Below are 6,325 nucleotides of genomic sequence, written 5' to 3' on the forward strand. Positions count from 1 at the left end.
AGTTTCCTCATGAGGCAACATTTTGTCGACTTTGGAAAACGAAGCCCACTGATTGCTTTTCCCTCCATTGATTATAGCTCTTTATTTCTATCCTTTAGGGCAGAGACACATGCTTAGATTCGGGGAGCTTAGACAAATCTCTTCTTCTTCAGGGCCACTAATCTCCCTGAACTGCCTCCCACCGGCTGGAATGTAAAAGTGCTATAATCAATGGAGGAAAAGCAATGTGGTGGAAAATGCATGGGAAAATTAATATTAAGGAGGGAATCTAATTACAAGCAAGGACAGTAGGAATGTAGCAGAAAGGGACAATAAGTAACAAGTAAAGGGGCAATAACTATCAGGCAAATTCATGAAGGGGCATAAAATACAGGCAGGAATATTACGAGGTTCAGTTGGCACCACAGAAGAAAAGTTTGATGTGGGACAATGAACAATATGCAACAGAGGTGAAGAATATGAACCAAGGAAATACAACATGAGAAGTAATAGGGATAGAGCAGGGGTGTTTTGGCTAATAGCTAGAGAACTAATGTGTAAGTGTGGCCAGCAAGAGACCATTATGCAAATGTGTAATCTGCTGCCTGATGCAGAATTAGGACAAGGAAAAACACATATTGTTTTCTTTGTTTGCATGATGCTTTCCAGAGTGTTGATTTCCATGCCTAAGGAAACTAAGCCACTGTTCCACTACAGTTAACCCCATGTGTTTAGTTTATAAAGTCTCTACACAAAGAAATACAGTGGAACCAGAGCTACAAGGAGCTGCAGAGACAAGCAGGCTATATGCCTCATGTGACTGTGCCCTAATAGTCTTGCCTCAGGCCTCAGACTACCACTGGGGTGGCATCTGCCCAAGACTCACACTCAAAAATGCCAATAGTATTATTATTTATGTTTCTCTCCCTTTATTCTCCAGTCTCTTGTTCAACCACTGCCTGTTTGCTAGGCTAAACTGGACCCTAGCAATATAATTCTCTCTGCATGTTCAAAGCCCACAGCATTGCCCCCTAGTACCATGTTTGCTGACAATAGATATCAAATGAAAATGACAACATTGGCGATTTTTTTTATCCCATGTGTCATCGCTGTGCTGCTGCCGGTGCCCTATGTTATCCCTTACATAGACCTGGAGTTGTGCAGAGATCTGATTTGCTGAAATACTTATGTTGTAAGTACTCCAGATTTTCAGAACTTTGCATTATGACTCATGCTCAAGCCACTCTAAATGCCTACACCCAGCCATCGGGGGGGACAGTGGGGAGAGTTGTAGGGGCCCTGCCACGCCACACTTACTTGATTAGCCGGGCCCCCCATCTTTCTGAGAGCTGCTGACTTCAGGAAGGCATGGACGTTTAAGGGGCCCTGGCCACCAATTTTCTCATAATGGGGGGGGGGGCCTGGTCACCAATTTTTTTTCTCATGTGGGGTCCTAGCCACCAATATTTTTTAATGGGGGGGCCCTGGCCACAAATGTTTTTTTATGGGGGGCACTGACCACCAATATCTTTTTATTTTTTATTAACATGTGGGAACCCTAGCCACCAATATTTTTTTTGTTTTTTTACTGTGTGGTGGGGGGCAGACCTGTGGGGTGGGCAGACCTGTAGGTGGGGCTTGCGGTGGGTGCAGTGCAGGGGGCCCAGGAAATTTTGTCGTATGGGGCCCTGCAATTTCTGATGGCGGTCCTGCCTACACCCCTTTCTAAATTGCAGTTATTTTAAATATGCCAGAACAATTTCTTAGACATGTAAATATACATGGGCCAATATCAGAAATGCTTTATATCTTAAGGGCTGTGGGAATGTCAATAATGTACTGATCCAATGGATTATCCAATGGTGATAAACAACTCTCTTGCAGTGGTTGCACATCGCCCAGTTGCTCTGTGTGTGGCCAAGGCTAATCATTCTACTGATTATACATCAGTTAGCTGCCCCCCCACCCTACATTTTTGTGGGAGGACTTATTTAATTATTTAACGTATAAAGTTATTTAGTTCTTTAATTCTGAAATATTTTGAGTGGGTTGAAACTTTTGTTCTTTCCAGCTGGAAAAAAGACAAAATAAACCCAGACATGAACAGAATACAAAATGATGTTCCATCCTTTCACCCCTTTCATGTCTACCCACCTGTTGCTTCAGCACCCAACATTCTTTCTGTCCCACAAGCAGAGGGTGTTGTCTGTAATTACCCAATGTTCCTTTGTAAGCCAAAAACTCTGACCTAAAACAATGGTTCATTGTCTTCTCTTTAATTGGATTCACCTTAATTGCTTTACCTGATATAGAGGGAAAAAGCCCTATAGGCTCTTTATATCATACACAACTAGGCTTGCTTGCACGGTATTTTGGTGTATGTGAAGGTTAATCATAGACATATTGCGTGTGTATATGAAGAGAAGGCATGCAAGGTACATTGTGCAAAAGAGCCCTGAAACACTTTGGAAAGACCTGCACATTTACAAAAAAGAAAAGACCCTTTAGGTTTGGAAAGAATTAAACATTCCAAGAGAGACCTTTTAAAGCTTGGAAGGTTCTGTTGGGAAGTGGTTTATACATGTCATCACAAGACTTGTGAGTCTTGGAGCTCTTGGACCACACTATAAATCTTATAAGAGTTTAAACTAGCAATAATAACTTAGACTCTTCTAAGTATGCCCAATAGCAGTGATCCCCAACCCGTGGCTTGTGAGCAACATGTTACTCACCAAATCCTTGGATGTTGGCCTCAAAGCAGGTGCTTATTTTTTAATTTACGGCTTGGGGTCGAGTTTTGGTTGCATACAAACAAGGTATAATGCTAAACAGACTGCCTACATACTACCAGTCCCATATAGGGGGTTCCATATGGCCAATCATTATTTGGCACCCGCAGGAACTCTTTTTGAATGTGGCTCACAGGTACAACAGATCTGAAGAATATCTAATATAAATGAAAGACCGAATGGCCTGCTATCTTGCTGATAATCAGATGCTTCTTATGTTATGTTGGGTATTGCACAATAGGTTCTACATTGTCTCATAAGACACATCAATTCTGAAAGTGCCTACTGAAACACAAATATCTTGCCTTATAAGTTATGCCCTTGACTGAAGCATACATTTCTCTTCTTCCAACTCAGCTCCTGAATATACAAAATACGAGACAGAATGGCTTAAACCTCGCATTGCTTCAATGAAGCGGTAAGGGTGGCCCACTTTTAACCACTTGAGATGTCACAGGTGTTAATAATGTCGCCATCACCAATAACCTAGGGTTGTTTTGCAAAATGAACTTGGGTTTACAAGGTAAAACCAAATTGCGCTTCTTAAAAATAACAATGTAAGTGCTCATCAAGCTGTTTGCATGCCAGTAATAGCAAAAGGGTTGGATTTAGAGGCTTGATAATTAGGCCCTGCCATGGGTGCTTCTGCAATCACATCAGTGCATCCGCATTGCTGACGCGTGGGAATCTGCAGGGCAGGCTGATAACATTGCTACACTGCCTGTTTATTTTGGATGCCAGATATGATATTAAGGGCTGAGCCATTACTCAGTTTGACCTCTTAGTTACTGAAAACATCACTGCAGAACCAAGCAACATATGTTCTGTTTGCATATTCTTGCCACTAACCCCCGTGCTAGACTAGAAGTATAGGTGTATGTACAATGGATCCAAGAAAGGGATCCAGAAAGTGAGGGGTCTTAATGGAAACCACAGGGAAAAAAACGACAATGTGAAGAGTTGGGTAAAATATTACAAGTAGGGGTTATGTGACATAGAAGGAAACAGCAGGTTGGTGAGTGGTGAGTTGAGACAAAGGGACATGGTAATGACACTAAACTATACTTACATCTGTTAAGCTAGTTAAATAAACTACTGATTGGTTGCTATGGGTTTCTGGACTATTTGCCCATGTTACAAAATCAGTCATAGGTCATTTACTATTTGTCTTAATTAAAGAAAGGCTAATAGCTATGACCCACCTACACCATGCCTCAGGACACATCCCCTGCTGTTACTTTCAGCAAGGCCCCCTCTTGACCCTAAGCAGGTGCTTTAGGGTCACATTTGCCTACACATACCCATAGAAAGATATAACACTGACAAAAAGAGTTGCATATGTGGGTATTCATAGACTGAGTAGGGGATTATACAGTAGACTGTATCAATCAGTTATATCAATCAGTTTGATAGATATCCTGCCATTAAAATGAAAACATCAAAACTGTTTGGTTGCTGTGCATAAATGGACTTTGACATCGGCAGCAGGTCTAAAGCGAAACATTATAAGAAGCATTCCCGTTTTAGATAAAAGATAACAATGTGTTCCATGACTATACCATTAAACTGGTCATGGAACACCAAGGTGACTTCTCGTGTCTTAGAATTTGGAGTAGGGAGTACATTATTTCTTATACAGGTATGGGACCTATTATCCAGAATGCTCAGGACCTGGGTGTTTTCTGGATAAGGGATCTTGCTATAATTTGGATCTCCATACTTTTATTAGTCTACTTAAAAATTAATCTAAACATACCTTCCCGTAATTTAGAGCTTTCTGGATAACAGGTTTTTGGAAAATGGATGTATCCCATACCTGTAATACAAAACCTTTTCTGTGTTGGCATGTGCTTTGTAAAGGTTAGTGTTGAGTGGGGTATGAAGATGTAGGACTGCCTGTGCCACCAACTGGTGGTACACTCAATTAGTTGCCTGTGCATGATGCCTATCAAGCATTGGCTAGACTTTTAAAACACTATCCAACACAATCCACTATGAAATGTTGAGAGAATGGGACCAAATTGTAGGATTTATACACACATCACATTGTAATTAAAACAACCCTCTATATCAATGGTCCCGAACCAGTGGCTCATGAGCAATGTTTTGCTCACCAACCTCTTGGATGTTGCTCTCATTGGCCCCAAAGCAGTATTCAATATTTTTGAATTCCTGGCTTGGAGGCAAGTTTTGGTTGCATAAAAAACAGTCCTTAATTGGCACCCCTTTAACTTTTTGCTTGTGTTGCACCCCAACTCTTTTTTACATTTGAATGTTGCTCATGGGTAGAAAAGGTTGGGGATCCCTGCTCTATATAAAGTATATGAATGTTAACTGGATTTATGTGTCTGGACTATTTGAGGGAGAGTGTATCATCAGAGGGAGACACATATACTGTTATATGTCACTGTATTTCACAGTAGTTTCAATTATATTTTGTGTATATGTATATTATAATCAGTATCATAAAACTGGGTTGCACCTAAAGTTTATCATATGTTTCCTGATCTGCCTGCAAATGATCCTAGAACTATGACCTAGAAATTTCGCTAGCCACAATAATCCATTGCCACAAGCAAGAAAACTCAAAAAGCTGGACAGAAGGGGCAAGGGGCATGCAGCAATGTCCCTTGGGTAATAGTGAAGACAGGTGAGGTGATTGATTGGCTGAAGATGGGAATGCAGTCATTGGGAGTTAATTAGAGGAAATGTGACAACAGATAGTGTCAGTTTTCCTTTTGATACAAGCTGCTGGGTCACAGAGGAGTAAGGACTGGGGTTGTAAAAGGTCAGAGATCAGAGAAGATATGTCAGCTGTAGATGGAACTACAAGGGACCCAATTTAGCATTACTCAAAGGAGTGCCAGCGACTGATTCAATGACAAGTAGCTATTGGGAGAGTCTCATTATCATTAACCGTTTACAGCCACACACTTAAAGTACAGATAGATAAGATTAGTGTAGTGTGAAACCTCAAGTCAGATAAAAGACATACATATAACTGTTTTAAATGACTTCAACATAACCATTTCATTTGTGTTATTATAGGGTTTCTTAAAGATATTAAAGTTATGTCTAATGATGCCACCACCAATATAATGTCGTACAGTTGCACAGTCCCCACATACCTTGTGTTCACACTGCTACCTTTTGCTGACATATTTGGTGACCCATAATTCATAAGAATCATTAACAAAGTCTTAATTACAGGTAGGGTGGAACTCAAAAAAGAAAACTCATCCCACACTACTCTATCAGGCACTTAAATCTGCAGCTGACATCCTTAAAGGGATACTGTCATGGGAAATATTTTTTTCAAGATGAACCAGTTAATAGAGCTGCTCCAGCAGAATTCTGCACTAAAATCCATTTCTCAAAAGAGCAAACAGATTTTTTTATATCCAATTTTGAAATCTGACATGGGGCTAGACATATTGTCAATTTCCCAGTTGCCCCAAGTCATGTGACTTGTGCTCTGATAAACTTCAATCACTCTTTACTGTTGTACTGCAAGTTGGAGTGATATCACCCCCCTCCCTCCCCCCCCCCCCCAGCAG

This window comes from Xenopus laevis, chromosome 9_10L (assembly GCF_017654675.1).
Source record: "Xenopus laevis strain J_2021 chromosome 9_10L, Xenopus_laevis_v10.1, whole genome shotgun sequence".
NCBI lineage: Eukaryota > Metazoa > Chordata > Amphibia > Anura > Pipidae > Xenopus > Xenopus laevis.